General features: G+C 41.3%; 1 non-coding gene across 1 annotated transcript; it reads left to right on the forward strand.

Annotated features, from left to right (window-relative positions):
• The first annotated feature begins 16680 nt into the window (after positions 1–16680).
• trnag-ccc (transfer RNA glycine (anticodon CCC)) lies at positions 16681–16751 on the forward strand. Its single transcript has one exon. It is a non-coding gene; the product is annotated as a tRNA-Gly (tRNA).
• The last annotated feature ends 1915 nt before the right edge of the window (positions 16752–18666 follow it).

Raw genomic sequence — 18666 nt, forward strand, 5'->3', positions numbered from 1 at the left:
TTATCCTATCCATGCCCCTCATAATTTTGTAAACCTTTATAACCTCTCAACCTCCGACGCTCCAAGGAAAACAGTCCCAGCCTGTTCAGCCTCTCCTTATAGCTCAAATCCTCCATCCTTGGCAACATCCTTGTAAATATTTTCTGAACCCTTTCAAGTTTCACAACATTTTTCCGATAGGAATGAGACCAGGATTGCACACAATATTCCAACAGTGGCCTAACCAATGATCTTTACAGCCGCAACATGTACAGCCTCCCTACTCCTGTACTCAATGCACTGAACAATAAAGGAAAGGATAACAAGCGCCTTCTTCACTATCCTAGCTACCTGCGACTCCACTTTCAAGGAGCTATGAACCTGCTCTCCAAGGTCTTTTTGTTCAGCAACACTCCCTAGGACCTTACCATTAGGAGTATAAGTCCTGCTAAGATTTGCTTTCCCAAAATGCAGCACCTCGTATTTATCTGAATTAAATTCCATCTGTCATTTCTCTGACAATTGGCCCATCTGATCAAGATCCTGGTGTAATCTGAGGTAACCTTCTTCGCTGTCCACCACACCTCCAATTCTGGTGTCATCTGCAAACTTACTAACTATACCTCTAATGCTCGTATTCATTTATATAAATGACAGAAAATAGAGGACCCAGCACCGATCCTTGTGGGACTCCACTGGTCACAGGCCTCCACTCTGAAAAATAACCCTCTACCACCACCCTCTGCTTTCTACCTTTGAGTCTGTTCTGTATCCAAATGGCTAGTTCTCCCTGTATTCCATGTGATCTAACCTTGCTAACCAGTCTCCCATGGGGAATCTTGTCGAATGCCTTACTGAAGTCCAAAAAGATCACATCTACTGATCTGCCCTCATCAATTCTCTTTGTTACTTCTTCAAAAAACTCAATCAAGTTTGTGAGATATGATTTCCCACACACAAAACCCTGTTGACTATCCCTAATCAGTCTTTGCCTTTCCAAATACATGTACATTCTGTCCCTCAGGATTCCTTCCAACAACTTGCCCACAGCCAACGTCAGGCTCACTGGTCTTTTTATTTAGATTAGATTTCCTACAGTATGGAAACAGACCCTTTGGCCCAGCACATTCTGAAGAGTAACCCATCCAGACCCATTCCCCTACCCTATACTGAACCTCCGACTAATGCACCTAACAATATGCACAATTTAGCCAATTCACCTGACTTGCACATCTTTGGATTTTGGGAGGACACCAGAGCACCCGGAAGAATCCATTGCAGGCACGGAGAGAATGTGCAAACTCCACATAGACAGTCACCCAAGGCTGGAATTGAACCCGGATCCCTGGCGCGGCAGCAGTGCTAATCACTTAGCCACCGTGCTGCCTTATAGTTCCCTGGCTTGTCTTTACCACCCTTCTTAAACTGTGGCACCACTTTAGTCAACCTCCAGTTTCCGGCACCTCACCTGTGACTATTGATGATACAACTATCTCAGCAAGAGGCGCAGCAATCACTTCTCTAGCTTCCCACAGAGTTCTAATGCACACTTGATCAGGTCCTGGGAATTTATCCACCTTTATGTGTTTCAAGACATCCAGCACTTCCTCCTCTGTAACTGGAGTACTGTGTTCAATTTTGGACACCTTGCTATCGGAAGTATGTTGTTAAACTGGAAAGAGTGCGGAAGAAATCTTCAAGGATTTAGCCAAGATTCAACAGTATGAGGTATAAGGAGAGGTTTGACAAACTCGGACTTTTTTCTTTGTAGCCTAGGAGACGGGGAAGGATGCGGTCTGATAGAAGAGTATTAGATCATGAGAAGTATGGTGAGGATAAATGCATTCAATCCTTTTCCAAGGTTGAGGAATCGAGGACTAGAGGGCAAAGAATAAAAGGGAACCTATGGGGTAACTTCTTTAGATTACCTACAGTATGGAGACAGGACCTTCAGCCCAACAAGTCCACACCGAAGTGCAACTCACCCCCTCCTACCTAATGCACCTAACACTACTGGCAATTTAGCATGGCCAGTTCACCTGACCTGCACATCTTTGGACTGTGGGAGGAAACCGGAGCAAACTCACATTAACACGGGGAGAATGTGCAAACTCCACGCAAACTGCCTGAGATGGGAATTGAGCCCACGGCCCTGGCACTGTAAGGCAGCAATGCAAACCACTGAGTCACCATGCCACCCTGGGATGGGCTATCAGTGGAAGTCGGTAAACTGGGTACATTAACAACATTCCAAAACCTGGATAGGAAATGGTTAGAAGGATATGGGCCAAATGCAAAGAAATTGAGTCAGCGTAGGTGGACATTTTAGTCAACATGGGCTAGTTTGGGCCAAAGGGCTGTCTCTGTGCTGTATGATTCTGTGACTCTATGGCATTTCTGACTAAAGATGTTTATAAATGCTGCAGTTCATCTTTTCCCTGATGAACTGGTTTCTCAACTCATTAAATGTGGGAATATTTTTGTAGACTTCTATTCTGATTAGTTATTTGGTTGTGTATCTCCACTCAGGTCTGTATATAGAAAGAGGATGAGGCCATCGAGCCCGTCTCGCCATTCAATTAGATCACGGCTGATCTGTGGCCGAATTCCATATATCTATTTTTTTTAGCCCATATCCATTAATACCCTTGCTTAGTAGACATTTATCTGTCTCTGATTTAAAAGAAACAACTATCATCACCTGTCGTTTGTGGCAGACAGTTCCATAATTTACTACCCTTTTTGTGTAAAAGTGCTTCCTAACATCTGTCCTGAATGCCTTGGCCGAATTTATAGTATATGTCGCTCGTTCTAGAATCTCCAACAGCAGAAATAGCTTTATTTTATTTGCCTTGTCGTTTCCTGTTTATATCTTGAAGACAGTGATGGAGGCTGGTACAATTACAACAATTAAAAGGTGTCTGGATTGGAATATGAATAGGAAGGGTTTAGGGGGATATGGATCAGGTGCGAGCAAATGGGATTAGATTAATTTAGGATATCTGGTCGGCATGAACATATTGAGCCGAAGAGTCTGCTTCCATGCTGTACATCACTATGACTCTATGACATGACACGACTACATTTTTTCTTACCACGGAAGGCTTTCAGGGTAGGGTAATTAAGTATATTTAAGTCTGAGAGTGGCATATTTTTAATCATTAAGTTAAACAAAGATTATGGGGTACCGAATAAAAGTACAGTTGAAGATTATCAGTTCAACCATGATCTCTTTAAATGGTGGAACAGAATCGTTGGACTGGATGCCCTACTGCTGCTCCTACGTATATAATTGGCCACAGTAAATTTTCTTAGTGTACCGATACCCTGAAAAAAAGCGTCAGAAAACAGTGACTCAAAAAACATTAAAACTTGAGCCCCATTTGAGACCAGACATAATTTTATTTTTTCACAAAGCATAAGATCTGCATCAACCACCGTTAATTTTAATAACTCGTAAGATCAAATAGCAACCACTCTATTTAAGTCAAAGTGTTGCATCATTCTCTAGCACGGTCAATTGTCTGTACCATAATGCATGAGGCGGGTACAGACGTATCTTCACTGAAAAGTAAGTAAGTACGAATACCGTTCATTCACCTTGCCTACGTGTTAAATGTAGTTAGGATCATTTTTCACCGTTAACATTTGTGAGCACGTGCTAAAATAATATTTGTGGATTGCACTTGAAACATTTGACATGACTTTATAATCCAACTTTATAGATCTTATCACTAACACCATTATATGATCATGAGAAATATTCACTGCATGTGATACCATATTAAATAACGTACTGAAATTTTAGTTGTACCGGTTCAGTTTGATTACTTGCTGAACGCTGGAAAGTAAAGTTGTCTTTTTCGACCGTGTTGTAAGTATACATAGACACCACAAAAGCAGGCAGGAATCACACGCCAATGCAGTGACGACAAAAGACGTGCAGAAACACACATATAAAAATAGTTGCACTCAGATACAATCACTCATGTACTAGAATTCACACAGCGCTTCAGATTATAGCATTGACTAAATTAAAACTGTGTTCACATACTCAGGATACTTATGAATTAAAATTTACCATCCTTACGCTATGAGGTCACTTAGCACTGTTCATCACTTGCTGTTTGTGCTGTTTGGCGTTCAAGTATACTTGTTTGGTAGGTTCAGCAAGTTGAGCCATGATTTTTTTTTTAAGGAATGCCTGATGCTGTTCCTGACATGCACGCCTGCACTTTCCATTCAACAAAACTTTCTGGTTTGACGTTAATGGTAGAAAGGGGTTACTTGCCGAACCATGAGAATGAACGTTATGTTGGAGTACAGTCTTGCCTCCGCTGCTGCTGCTGATAGTACACAGGGCCTCATGTATGCATGGTTTTGTACTGCTCAAACTGATCAATTTAGCTACGCTGACTTTGCTACAGAACATAATGTCTTTAACATATTAAGAGGAAAGGACAGGGTAAATATAAATAAACTAGTTCTGCTGTTGGAGCTCCTAGAACGAGTGGTATATACCATAAATTCGGGCCAGGCCATTCAGGAAGGATGTTTCTACACACAAAGGGTAGTAAATTATGGAACTGTTTGCCACAAATGGCAGGTGATGATAATTATTTCTTTTAAATCTGAGACAGGTGAATGTTTACTAAGCCAGGGCATTAATGGATATGGGCAAAAAGCAGATACATCGAATTAGGCCACAAATCAGCCATGATCTCATTGAACGGTGGAACAGGCTCGATGGCCTCAATCATGACTGGGTGAAAGGGGCCTGTGCAACATTAGGAAAACAGGCCAGATTCAAAGCATTAGGAGGGTCAGGAAGTAAATTGCAATAGATGTTTCAAGTAGAAGGAGCTTTGACAGCTCCTGATGAAATTCAATTACTTATATGCAATTGGAAATGAAATACATTCTTCCCAGTTTTGTAGATATCACTACAACAGTTACTAGAATTTTTAAAAAGCCCATTATGAAAACTTGCTTATCTTATTCATTTGATTTTCTTCGTTGTCGTTGTTTGCAGAGAACAAATGGTTAACTTCTGACTGCACATTGAAAATCTTGTAAGGTGAAACCATGGGACAAAACAATTGCATTGCTGGCTTTCCATAGCAATAGAATTGGTGCTGGTACAGTATTAGATGCATTCCAGTGCTGTAATCTTTATAAAGGGCATTTCTCTAAGGTCAACTTTAAAGTGTTTTGACAGCAAGTCCGCCCTTTCAAACAATTTTAGGAGGTGAGGCTGCACGGCAACTTTCAACAAGGTCAAGCCTTGCAAAATGGATATGTATCTATCTTGGTCTCAAACAGTGACAAGCAATCTCTCACACAGTTCTACTTTGCATCGTTTAAACCGACAGCTAACCAGAAGGTCAGCACAAACATATAAAAATGCAATGTTAGTTTTAATGCATCGTTATGTTAAGAGCGATTAGGCTCTACGATTAGTGGACATCAGAGTCAAATTTGCACAATCCTTCTTTCCTATGATTTTCAGTGCATGTCATCAGAGATGGAGGAGGGTATTCCCGTCCTGATTCTGGGACACATTATGCATTTCCAGAGAAGGTTCGATGTTGGCAAGCACATAGCGAAACATCATCATTAAACACCAGTTTTTAAAAAACTTTTTACTGTAATAATATAGGATGGAATCAAAACTAAAGTTGCTGTCATGCCTCCAATACAAATGAAGGACTGTCATTCTCCTTGAGTACACCAAATTATCTATTCAAATTACCTGCTTGCAAAACGAAAACTCACAATGCAAAGATTGTGCCATCTATCCCTTACATCCACTCCCTACCCGCTGTGCTTGATAACCAGTAGTGATGAGCTTAGTTGGCTGCGGACTTTGATCTAAGTACGAGATAAACGTAATTAACCTGTTGAATTAATAATCATATTCATTTTACTCGAAATGTTGACATTGATACATTCATTTCTGCGTATTTTTGGCTTTTCAAATTCATAATTTAGCTTATCAAAAATGCCAAAAACAAGTTTCTTGCAACATCACATGATCCACTTCTTATCGCTTATTGATTACTTCTAGTAAACAACATAAGTTAACGGGTATTTTACCATTGGTTTCAGGACGGATGTTTACACCCATTAATTCCCCAGCCTCCTGTCTTTGGAGAAGCCTATCCTGACCTGAATGCAACTAGCCCGTGAGTGAAGGACAAATGGATCATTTTGCAAAAATAATTTGTAATAGAGTCATCTGCCTCGACTCTGATGAAAAACCATACTGGCTGCCTCATGACTGAAAGAGCTCCGCATTAATGCCTTTCCATCCTTAATCCAGACACACACTGTCCATAATAATTGAAATATACCCAAATACAAGGATAGAGAGATGTCCCAGAGAACGCTACGTCTGTTCACTGATTGAGTTCAGTCCTTGAACACTTAGCTGTTAACGTCACAATGATTTCGAGAGTTAAAACCAAATTTTTGTAACTTGGGTTTCAGGAGTTTCTCAGACTTGATGCTACAGTGTCACTTTTTAGTAGCAACATCATTGGACAAGTATAAGAATCCGACTAAACTAAGTTAACGTACAGTGTTCACATTGAGTTATAGCCAACAGTTTCTTTCTTGTTATTAAAGGTGGAACTACATGTGTGTGAAAGGGATACAGGACGAGGTTACATTCTTAACATGTAACATGAGGATAATACTAGTTGTATTGCCAGAAAAAGGATGCATTTACCAATCAAATTGCTGGATAATACTGGAATTATCACCCACAGAGTTTTCTTGCTGTTCAGTCCTTGCTCATATGCAGAAAAAGGATTGATTTGATTGCAGCAAACTCTGGAAATCTGGTGATAGGGGGACAGGAAAGTACAGCTGAGGCCAGCAATCAACTACCAACTTCCTGAATGGTTGTTCTAATCCTGCTCTTAATTCCTATGTTTGACAGGGGCATTAGTGAAGATTTGGTTCAAAACAATTGATTATTGATACGGAACTTCCCAACTGCCCCAATTTAATTGGGAACAGATATGGAACGTTTCCAATATATGTACCTCATGACATCCCTATTAATGGGAGAGTTCATGGTAAATTCCGCCAATAATGTGGATTACTGATATCATGGCAAAAACAAAGACAAAAAATTCAGAGTTTAAACGAGAGCACTTCCTAACGATGATTAAAAGTTTCCAATGTGGTCCAGATCTTGCGTGTTCAATCCCCCACTGCAGATTAATCTGAATTGCCTTCAAGGGAGGTGGAAACCTTGTAGATGTAAAATAGCACTGCAAAGGACGAATTGGTTTAACCAGAAAGGCGGACTGAAAATAAGATGTTTCTCATAACAATTCAGACGGTCCTTGTACTTTGAGGGGTTCATGCATCTTCAAACTCAGGTCGCCGAGATCGCGAGGGCCTGCCCTCACACTGTGGCATTACTGAGGTGTATTCTACGTTATCTGAATTCCTATTCGCTCTATCCGTCCTTCTGGTTTGTTGCATGCTCAACTGGACATAATGCAGTGAAGGCTCCTCAGCCACACGTTCCTGAAAGGATTAAAATGTCAAAATTATCAATTAAGAACTGATATCATCTTTTGAGTTTTACACATTCCACCATAAACTGACTTTGTATTAAAATTAAAACCCTTTTCCTGCCTTAACTCAGACTTTACAAGCCCTCCATTTGAAGAAACACTTTCTTTTATATTGTTCAGTATCTCTTGCAAACCTAGCCTTTAGTGTCCGTACAAATTGCCCTTTGGAATAGTTAAATAAAACTGGATAGCCTTCTAGTCCATTTAAGGGGGCTGTTAAGGGCCAACACGTTGCTTCCATTTCGAAAATACGTGTTTTCCGACTGCATGAGTCATTTTTGTTTGCGACAATCGAGAATTGCTTCATGATCATCATTAGACGAGCTTGGTTTCCAGTTTTATTACGTCATTCAAACTGAACGTGGTGCTCAAATTTCATCTTGTATTCTCGGTGGAGAAGAAATCATCATGTCCGTTCACAATACCACTACACCACCACTTCACTGCACCAAACATTATTGGACCTTTCCTGATCACAGCAAGATTTTTAACCCAGTCTTTGTTCAAATCATTACAATGTCATGTCAGAAACGTTGGGCCTCTAATCTGGTACGATGAGTGAATCAAAGTTAAATATTAGTAAATTTCTAACTACCAAAAAACTACTGTCAAACAATATGATTATATTGGACAGTATAGAAATTTCACGTAAAATGACCCCATTTATAATTATTGGAATTGTTATCAAGTTTAATTCATTTTCTTTTACTTTGGGAAGATAACAGGTGTGAGGAAGTTTTGAAAACCCACCAAGTATTCAATATCAAGTATATCATAAATACAATGAAAGCCATGTTTTCTTGACCCGACACCAGGGTGCTATCAGGAAGTTAATTAATAAACTATGTTTCATTCTCACCCCAGGGACCATAAAAGTATGCCAAAACAATTTATGATTCAACGTTTAAAACATTTGATAGTTCTTACTTCTGTCCTTGCTTTTACAACACTGGAACCTGTGGTAACATGAACATGACAGAATTATATTTCATTGGAAATGAAATCGCCATACAACAGCACCATAATATAGGTACATAAACAGCAATAAATATGATCATGAAACTTCCTCTCTGATGCCGTACCAAACACAAAAAAACATTGAAACGGTTTCTGTTCCTATTAAATTCTACCAAACATGAACAAAAAGCAAACAACATAGATAAATAATCTATGATTCTTATCATTGCAATCCGAATGCCATCATAATGCAAAAGCAATTTGCTGAAACTAAGCGTTTACATACAGTATTCTTCTCTGCGATGGCTGAATGTTTCTTTCTTAATTTCCCATCAATCAGAAACCTTTGCTGTGCTATTTTGACTGATGTGCAACTCGTATTTTATTACTTGGAAATGTGAGGGAGACACATAGAAATATGGGAATTTGGGAAAGGAGTAGATAATTTCAAGCATGCTCTGTACTTAATATGATCATGGCTCATCAAGCAATTAAGTACTCTGTTCCTTCATTCTCCCCAACCTTTTCAATTCCTTTAGACCTTAAACAAAACTATCTCCTTCTTGAAAGAATTGCATATTTTTTGACCCAGCTACTTTCTGTATCATAGAATTCCATAGGTTTGCCATTCTGTAGATGATGAAAGTGCTCCTCATCTCAATGCTGAATATCCTACCCTGTATGCTTAGACTGTGATGCCTTCTTCTTGGCTTTCCAATTATTGGGAACATTATTCCTGTGTTTACCCTGCTGGCTGCAGGTGAATCTGCCCATGTCAGTGTGGGGAACAGTGACCACCTCGTAATCCCTTTGGTGCCTTGTTTTCACATTGTGAATACCGACCACTGTTTTGTGTGGAACTATCACAGTGCCAAATGAGACAGACGTAGATATAGCAGATCAAGCTTAGGCATCCACAATGCATTATGAGCCATCAACTGGAACAGACTCATGCTCAAACACGACATACAACCTTTTGACCTGGCATGCCCCACATTCAGTTATTACCATTAAGCGAAAGGGCCAACCCCGGTTTAATGGAGAGTGCAGGAGCAGAATCAGGCATATGTACTGTTTGGGTGAAATTCACAAAAAAAATACTCGCATTGCAAACAGCACAAAGGGCAATTAATAAAAAGGGCTCATCAATCCGACAACCAATGGATCTGCAGTCTTGTGACATTCAGTTGTGAATTGTGGTAGACAATTAATCAACCCACTGGGGTGGGGTTACACAAATATACCCGTCCTTAATCATGGAACAGCCAAGAACATCACTGCAAGAGATAAGGCTGAAACATTCGCATCAATCTTCAGCCAAAAGTGACAGTGGATGATACATCTTCAAACAAAAGTGCTAAGTGGAGGATCCATTTTAACACCTTCCAGTGATCTCAGCATCACATATTCCAGTTTTCAGTCAATGCCAAGTAACGGTTGGAGGCATTGGATATTGCAAAGGCTAAGACCCTGACAACAGTCCTCAACAGAAGAGTTGTGCTTCACAACTTGCCCACTCCCCTCACTGAGCTGCACCATTACGGTCATTACTTGGCATCCCTGACAATGTGGAAGATTGCCCAAGTGTGTTCAGTACACAAGTGTGTAACGAGATTTCAAATATATGTGAGAAGAATAAGGTGGTGATGGTAGGAGGTGTTTCAAAACAGAGATTGGGACTGCCATATATTAAAGGCCTGGATGGAGAAAAGATTGTTAACTGCTGACAGGAAACGTTTCTTATTCAATATGTGGATGCAACCACTAGAGAAGGAGCAAAACTTGACCTTCTGCCGGGAAGGCAGAGTAAGTGACTGAGATGTCAATGGGGTGCACTTTCAGGCAAGTGAATATATTCTCTTAGTTTTTAAGTAGTCATGGAAAAGCACATTGAAATGCGCAGGTTCTAAACAGAAATAAGGCTAATATGTTCGCATTAGACAGGTCCTTTGAAAAGTTGTTTTGGGGGAGGCTATTCACGGGGAAACCGTATAAGTGGGAAGTCAGGACGAGAACAAAAAAAAAAGGAGACATGAGATAGCTTTGGCAAATACAGCCAAGGATAATCCAACAAGATTCTATAAATACATTAAGGTCAAAAAGGTATATGGTCCCTTAAAGGCAAAGGGGACCATCTATGTGTGACACCACGGGAGATGGGTGCGGTATTAAACGAATATTTTGCGTCAGTACTTTCTCTGATGAAGGACTTGGAAAGCAGGAAAATTTGTGGAAATATATCGTGGTGCCTTGAAAAGAGTTCATATTGCTGAAGAAGAGGTGTTGGAGGTCTTAAAACCCATAAAGTTAGGCCGATCCCTAGGAGCTGATTAGGTGTTTCCTAAAGCTAAGTGGGCAGGAAATGAAGAGATTACTAGGCCTTTGCTCAGGTACTTTTACCATCGACAGCTACGGTTGAGGTGACAGAAGACTGGAGCTTAGATTATATGGTGCCATTACTTAAGAAACCAGTTAAAGAATGACCAGATTTAAAGACTGGTGAGCCAGGCATCAGTGGTGGCCAAGTTTTTGGAGGTGGATCCAATAGACTGGATTTCCATGTATTTGGAAAGGCAAGGACTACTCAGGGATAGCTAACATGGCTTTATGACTGCAGAATTGTGCCTCACTAACTTCAGTGTGTCTTTGAAAAAGTGATGAAGAAAATTTATGAAGGGAGAACCGTAGACATCATTCATATGGACTTCAGCAAAACGTTCAATAAGATTCCTCTGGTTAGTAAGGTTAGATCACGTGGGATCCAGAGGAAGGTAGCAATTTGATGCAAAATTTGCTTGTAGGTAGGAGACAGAGGGTCGTTGTGGAGAGTTGTTTTTTGGTCTGGACGTTTGTGTCCAGTGACGTGCCAGAAGGATCAGTACCGCACCCACTGATTTTCATCATTTACATAAATGATTTGGATGTGAATATAGGAGGTATGTTTGCGTTTGCAGATGACACTAAAATTGCGATGTAATGGACAGTGAAGAATGGACAGTATAAAGGGATGTCAATTAATTGGCCAATGAGCCAGTACCGATTAATTTAATTTAGATAAATGTGAGGTTTTGCATTTTTGGAAAGCAAACCAGAGGAGGACTTATGCAATCAGTGAAAGGGCCTTGGAGTATGTTGTCAAACAAATAGACCTTGGGGTCAGGGTGTAGTCCTTTGAAAGTAGTGTCACGTGAGCAGATTAGTGAAGAAGGCAATTGGCATGCTTTGTCATAACATCGAAAATAGGAATTGGGATGTCATTTTGCGATGTTCAGGATATTGGTGAGGCCACTTTTGGATCTAATACTTGCTATCCTTCTGGAGAAAGGATGTTGTTAAACTTGAAAGGGCGCAAACAGATTGGACTACCGCAAGCTCATTCATTGATGACTTTAGCTCCATTCTAAGGTCAGAAGTGGGGATGCTCGCTGATGATCCCACGATGTTCAACATTGCTCACAGCTCCTCAGATACTGAACAAGCTATGTTCAAATACAACACATCTGGACATGATCCAGGATTGGGTTGACAAATGGCAAGTAACATTCACACCACACAGGAACAGAAAGGGAGTTTTTCTACAAACCGCCTAATAGCAGTAGGGAGATTGAAGAACTCATGGCCAGGAGATTTTGGAAAATTGCAGATGTAGCAGGGTTATTGTTTTGGGTGACTTCAACTTTCCCAATATTGACTGGAACCTCCTTAGTGCGGATGGTTTGGATGGAGCCGTTTTTGTCAGGTGTGTTCAGGAGGCTTTCCTTACTCAGTGTTTAGACAAGCTGACAAGGGGAGAAGCCATTTTAGATTTGGTGCTCGACAATGAGCCAGGACAGGTGTCAGATCTCGTAGTGGGAGAGCACTTTAGTGACAGTGACCACAATTGCCTCACATTTAACATAGCCTTGAAGAGGGAAAAAAAAACAATTACTAAAGGAAGGTATTTAACTGCGGAAAGTGAAATTATGACAGAAGTTGGGAAGTACAGATTGGGAACGATTGTTCCACTGCAAGGGCACAACAGGCATGTGGAGACTGCTTAAGGAGCAGTTGTTGTGAACAATGCGCAAATTTGTTCCTCTGAGAAGGGTAAGAAGGGGTAAGTTGAAGGAGCTTTAGATGACGAGAGCAGAGGCACTTCTTGTCAAAAGGAAGAAGGCAGCTTACCTAATACGGCAGAAGCAAGGAGCTAGCACAGATTTAGAGGATTACAGGCTTACTAGAAAGGAGCTCAGAAATGGACCGAGGAGAGCTAGGACGAGGCACAAAAAAGACTTGGCAAGAAGGATTAGGGAGAAGCAAAATACATTTTACTCATACGAGAGTAATATGAGAATGATCAGAGAGAAGGTAGGGCCGGTCAGGGATAGCGTAGGGATCTTGTGTGTGGAGTCTGAACAAATAGGGAAAATCAGTTTTTTGCTTCGGTTTTCACTACGGAAATGGACATTGTTGTGAATGAGAACTTTGAGGAGTTGTGAAATAGGTTTGGACAGATCAAGATTGATGAAGTTGATGTGCTGGAAATTTTGGCAAACATTAAGATTGATAAGTTCCCAGGGCTAGATCATATTTATCCTAGATTGCTCCGGGAAGTGAGAAAGTAGGTTGCTAAGCCGCTGGTGAAGATCTTTGTTTCCTCATTCTCCACGGGAGTAGTACTGGAGGTTTGGAGGGAGGCGAATGTTGTTCCTCTTTTCAAATAGGAGAATAGGGAAATCCTTGACAATTACAGTCTTACATCTGTGGTCAGCAAGGTTATGGAAAGAATTCTGAGGGATAGGATTTATGACTATTTGGAAAAGCATTTAGTGATTAAATATAGTCAGCATGGCTTTGTGAGGGGCAGGTTGTGCCTCACAAATCTTAATGAGTTCTTTGAAGAATTGACAAGACAGGTTGATGAAGGACGCACAATGGATGTGGTGTAAATGGACTTCAGCAAGGAATTTGTTAATGTTCCCCATGGCAGGCTCATTTGTAAAGTCAGGTGGTATGAGAGACAGGGAGATTTGGCTGTTTGGATTATAATTGGTTGGCTGACTGAAGGCAGAGAGTGGTTGTAAATGGAAAGCATTCTGCCTGGAGGTCAGTTGTAAGTGGTGCCCCACAAGGCTCTGCTTTTGGGCCTCTGCTGTTTGTAGTTTTTATAAATGACTTGGATGAGGAAGCTGAGGGGTAGGTTAGTAAATTTGCAGATGATACAAAGGTTGGAGGTGCTGTTAATAGTATCGAGGACTATTGTAAGTTGTAGTGTAACATAGACAGCGTGCAGAGCTGAGAAATGGCAGGTGGGGTTCAACTTGGATAAATGTGAAATGATACATTTTAGAAGGTCGAACTTGAATGCTGAATATAGGATTAAAGACAGGATTCTTGGTACTGTGGAGGAGCAGAGGGATCCTGGTGTGTACAAATGCATAGATCCCTCAAAGTTGCAATCCAAGTCGATAGGGTTGTTAACAAAGCATTTGGTGATTTAATTTTCATTAACAGGAGGATCAAGTTTAAAACCATAAGGTTTCGCTGCAGCTCTACAAGACTCTGGTGAAACTGCATTTGGAATATTGTGCCCAGTTCTGGTTGCCCTATTATAGGAAAGATACGGAGGCTTTGGAGAGCGTGCAACGAAGCCTTACCAGAATGCTGACCTGCAAAATGACTGGAGGGCTTGTCATACGAAGAGTGGTTGACTAAGCTCAGACGTTTCTCGCTGGAAGAGAGGTGACCTGATCGAGGTATAAAAGGTAATGAGAGGCATGGATAGAGTCAATGGGCAGACTTTTCCACAGGGCAGGATTGACTGGCACGAGGGGTCATAGTTTTAAGATATTCGGAGGAAGGTATAGAGGAGACGTCAGAGGTAGGTTCTTTATGCAGAGTTGTGAATCCATGTAATGCATTGCCAGCGGTGGTGGTGGTGGAAGCAGAGTAATTAGGGACATTTAAGTGACTGCTGGACAGCAGTGAATTGAGGGGTGTGTAGGTTAGGTAATTTTATTTTAGATTAGGAATAATCATCGGCACAACATTGTGCGCTGAAGGGCGTGGTCTGTGATGTACTTTTCTACGTTCTATGTTCTACAAATACTGGGCAATATCCATTGTCAATAAGAGATATTCTAACCCCCGCCCCTTGACATTCAGTGGTGCTGTTCACTGAATAGACAAACACCCTGGGAGTGACCATTGAGCAGAAATTCAACTGGACTCGCCATTTCAATATAGTGGATACAAGAGCAGCTCAGAGGCTTGAAATACAGTGTTGAGTAACTCGCCTCCTGATTCCTCAAAGCCTGCCCACAATCTACAAGGTGCAAGTCAGGAGTGTGCGGGAATACTACTCCCCAGTTTCCTGCATGAGTGCAGTTCCAAAAGTACTCAAGAAACTTGACAACATCCAGGACAGCGCAGCCTGCTTGATTGGCATCATGTCTACAAGCATCAATTCCCTCCATCACTGGCATTCAGTAGCAACAGTTTGAACTCTTCATAAGATGCACATCATAAATTCGTCCAAGATAGCACCTTCCAAACCCACGACTACCTCCATCTAGAAGGACACGGGCAGCAGATACAAAGAAACACCCTCATTAGTTGCCATCGAAGCAACTCAGTATGTTGACTTTGAAGTCTGTTACCTTCACTATCGCTGGGTCAAAATCCTGGCATATCCTCCCTAAAAGGATTGTGTCCTACGTACACTGTGTGGACTGCTCTGGTTCAAGAAAACAGCTCACAAGTAGCTTTTCAAGGCTATCTCAGGGTAGACAATAAATGCTGGCCTGTCAACAAAGTCCAGGTCACATGACTGAATACAATACCTTGCCGAGCCCTGTTACAATTTTCTGAGCTTCTATGCAATCCCCTCACATTCTTCTACACTCTGGTGAATACAGCTATAAATGATTTAGTGTCTTTTCATTCGTCAGTCCAGCCATCACTGGAATCAATGTGGTAAACCTTCAATGCATTCTCAATGCATAAGCATGCATTAGAAGGGAGGCGGTGACGATGACGTCACCTGGACCAGTAATCTCAAGTTCAAAATTAATGCTTTAGGAACCAGGGCTATTTAAGATTCTTTTTACGTTCCCGACTTCCAATAACATTTGAAACCGGCATTGTTGTCGGTTGCAGAAAGGCAGAAAAGTTACAACGCAAGAACTCACTGTTCAATGGCAGCCAGGAGATTAGAAAAAAACACAAACCTAGACCATTTCGCAACCCTTGGAGCCTTGCAAATCATTATTGTACCGAAGGAAACATGCTCTCAGTAAATTCGGAGCAACATCAAAGCTACACTGAGCCAATCTCTGTGTGGATCATTGATTCAGGGCTAATATTTGGTCAGGACACGTGACAGGGCCTGGTTTTTCTTCTACATTGCATCAACGGATCATTCACATCCGCCCCAGAAAGTTAAGTAGAGGCTGCGTTTGAGTTTTCCTCTCAAAAATAGATAAGTAATTCCGACAGCGCGGACTTCAGTCAGTACCGCCCGCTTCGATTTTTGTGGTCTTGAATCTATAACCTTGAAATTTGCAGAAATGCACGCTACAACAGAGCGCCAACCCATTACAAGCTTGGAAGGCAGCCAGGTTGCATTCGCGTCTTGCTCTCTACCCATCTACCTTAAATAGTTCGACACTTTTCGGACCTTCGTGTCCCGGCTCTCATTGAAATGGTGCTAAATACAAAGATCGTCTCTAAAATCAATGACGTATCTGGATTAGGGTACTGTATGGTCACGTTTGCTTACATGCAGCGAAAATACAAACCTGTAGTTCCCCGCAGCACTCGAACTGTCAAGAATATAATGAGCAGACCTATCAACGCCAGACCGCCGAGTAAAATTGGTGTAATGTCTGTCTTTGTTTCCACTATGACACCTGCAAATAATAGCACGACCACATAGTTTGCGATTCATATTGATAACGACTGACGAATTAAATGACGCAGTTTCTGTTTTATAAAACAATGTTATCAGATCAACGGAACATGATTATTTTCCAGGAAATGGGTGAAGGGAGTTATTGGTTGCATATTAAAATTTAAGCTAATTGGCAAAAATGAAATTAAATACACATCGAAATCGAAAGCAGGTCGGGAAATGGCAACTTGAAGTAAAGTGAGTTGCCGCCCTATCGCGTATGTGCCGCTAGTGTAATGGTATCATGCAAGATTCCCATTCTTGTGATCTGGGTTCGATTCCCGGGCGGCGCAGTGCAACGTTTTAAAACCCGGAAATATGGGTTTTGAAGGTTGTAAACCGAAACTGAAATCGCTGGTGAAACTCAGCAAACGTCAGAGTCGACATTTCGAGGACTGTGACTCTGCTTTCATCTCACAGGTGAAGCAGGACCTTCCGAATTTCGCCAGCAATTACTGATTTTCTGGTAGATTGGATAGTGATTTCAATCGCAGAGGATTGTGAACGACAGAATAAGGTCAACACTGGAATTCCTTGAAAAGGATCAGTATCAGAAAGGGTTAGTGTCAAAGGTCAAAACATGGTGGATAGGTGCACTGTTAGCTCAAGCTAGGGAAAGAGGCAAGTCAAGGAAAAGGGTCTCTGTGTGACAACATCAAGATCAGTTTATATTCTTGTGCTCGTCTCCACTAACACCTCTGCAATTGAAATATTTCTCAACAGCCTTCTTGTCTTGTGAGTTGCAAATAAACTAGTTGGACTTCAACAGATCTGCCGGTCTTCAGGACAATGTTTTACATACGCTGACTGTCTTCTGGGATCAGTGAAGAAAAAAAGCTTCACATAAATCCCCAGGACCTGATCAAGTGTACCCGAGAACTCTGTGAGAAGCTAAGGAAGTGATTCCTTTGCTGAGATATTTGTATCATTGATAGTCACAGGTGAGGTGCCAGAAGACTGGAGATCAGCTAACGTGGTGTCACTGTTTAAGAAAGGTGATAAGGACAAGCCAGGGAACTATAGACCAGTGAGCCTGACGTTGGTGATGGGCAAGTTGTTGGAGGGAATCCTGACGAATAGGATGCACATGTATTTGGATAGCTCAGGAGTATTTAGAGGTAGTCAACATGGTTTTGTGCGTGGGAAATTATGTCTCACAAACTTGTTTTTTTCTTGATGAAGTAACAAAGAGGATTGCTGAGGAAAGTGCGGTAGGCATGATCTATATGGACTTCAGTAAGGCATTCGACAAGGCTCCCCACGGGAGATTGGTTAGCAAGGTTAGAGCTCATGGAATGCAGGGAAAACTCGCCATTTGGATACAGAACTGGTTCAAAGGTAGAAGATTGAGGGTGGTGTTGGCGGGTTGTTTTTCAGACAGAGGCCTTTGACCAGTGGAGTGCCACAAGGATTTGTGCTGTGTCCACTACCTTTCATCATTTATAGAAATGATTTGGATGTGAGCATAAGAGGTATAATTTGTAAGTTTGCTGATGACACCAAAATTGGAGGTGTAGTGGACAGCAAAGAACGTTATCAATTGGATCTTGATCAGATGGCTGGTGACTGAGAACTGGCAGATGGAGTTTAATTTAGATAAATACAATTCGCTGCATTTTGGGAAAGCAAATCTTAGCAGGACTTATTCACTTAATGGTAATGTTCTGGGGAGTATTGAGAGACCTTTGATTGCAGTTTCATAGCTCCTTGAAAGTGGAGTCGCAGGTAGATAGTAGAGTGAAGAAGGCGTTCAGTATGCTTTCCTTTATTGATCAGAGTATTAAATACAAGACTTGGGAGTTCATGTTGCCGCTGTAGAGAACACTGATTAGGCCACATTTGGAACAATATGTGCAAATCTGGTCTCCTTCCTTTCGGAAAGATGTTGCTAAACTTGAAAGGGTTCAGAAAAGATTTGCAAGGATGTTGCCAGGATTTGTGCTGTGGGTAGGGGTTGAATATGCTCGGGTTGTTTTTTCTGGAGCGTCATAGACTGAGGGGTGACCTTATAGAGGCTTATAAAATCATGAGTGGCATGAATAGGATAAATAGCCAAAGTTGTATATACGGACTTTAGTAAGGCGTTTCATGAGGTTCCGCATGATAGACTAATGGAGAAAGTGAAGTCACATGGTTTTCAAGGGTTCTAGCTAGGTCAATAAAGAACTGGCCGAGCAATAAGAGGCAGAGCGTAGAAATTGAAGGGAT

Source organism: Hemiscyllium ocellatum, chromosome 35 (genome assembly GCF_020745735.1).
Source record: "Hemiscyllium ocellatum isolate sHemOce1 chromosome 35, sHemOce1.pat.X.cur, whole genome shotgun sequence".
In the NCBI taxonomy this organism is placed as follows: domain Eukaryota; kingdom Metazoa; phylum Chordata; class Chondrichthyes; order Orectolobiformes; family Hemiscylliidae; genus Hemiscyllium; species Hemiscyllium ocellatum.